The sequence below is a fragment of the Nanorana parkeri genome, unplaced genomic scaffold (genome assembly GCF_000935625.1).
Source record: "Nanorana parkeri isolate BGI_ZX_2015 unplaced genomic scaffold, ASM93562v1 scaffold1663, whole genome shotgun sequence".
In the NCBI taxonomy this organism is placed as follows: domain Eukaryota; kingdom Metazoa; phylum Chordata; class Amphibia; order Anura; family Dicroglossidae; genus Nanorana; species Nanorana parkeri.
In genome coordinates, this window is record NW_017307931.1 from 313,407 (window position 1) to 314,096 (window position 690).

The window sequence follows — 690 nt, forward strand, 5'->3', positions numbered from 1 at the left end:
GATGAACTCGTCTCTTCTACAATGTTACCACTGACCCGGGCCAGGGGGTGTAGTTGTCACCGGCCTGTCACAGTTTATAAATGTTTCCCCCGAATGTTTACAAATACATGTTACTATAAATATGAATGTTGTCTGAGAAAAGGTCACAAGGTCTGCCCCACCCCCCGAGATGTACACCCCACTGACACCAGATGATGGAGCCGGCTACAATCCGATTGTACAATATACTTTAGATCCAACAACAATGTAACATAAGGGTCTGCCCGGAGGGGTCGCTGGGGTGGGCCATCACAGATTTGGGTAATGTGCGGGCTCGATGGGCTCGTGTTTCACAGGATTCTGAGATCATTTGGAATTGATTGGCAGGTGTATTAGTCTTCCTGTTACCAGGAGTCTGACCGGCCTGTGATCAGCTTCAGGAGCGTTCTGCTTCCCTATAGACTTGTATGAGAGTCCATCAACACAGACACCCCCCCCCATGGGAGATTGTATGGAGATCGTACAATGAGATAGTGACCCGTATGGCCAGATAAAGTTCTGATCCGTATGTCTGAATTACAAAAAAATGTATATGTTTTATGAGTGCGGATCACCCTCTTCTCTCTCTCTCCCTCCCTCTCTCTCACCCTCCCTCTCTCTCCCCCTCCCTCCCTCTCTCACCCTCCCTCCCCCTCTCACTCTCTCACCCTC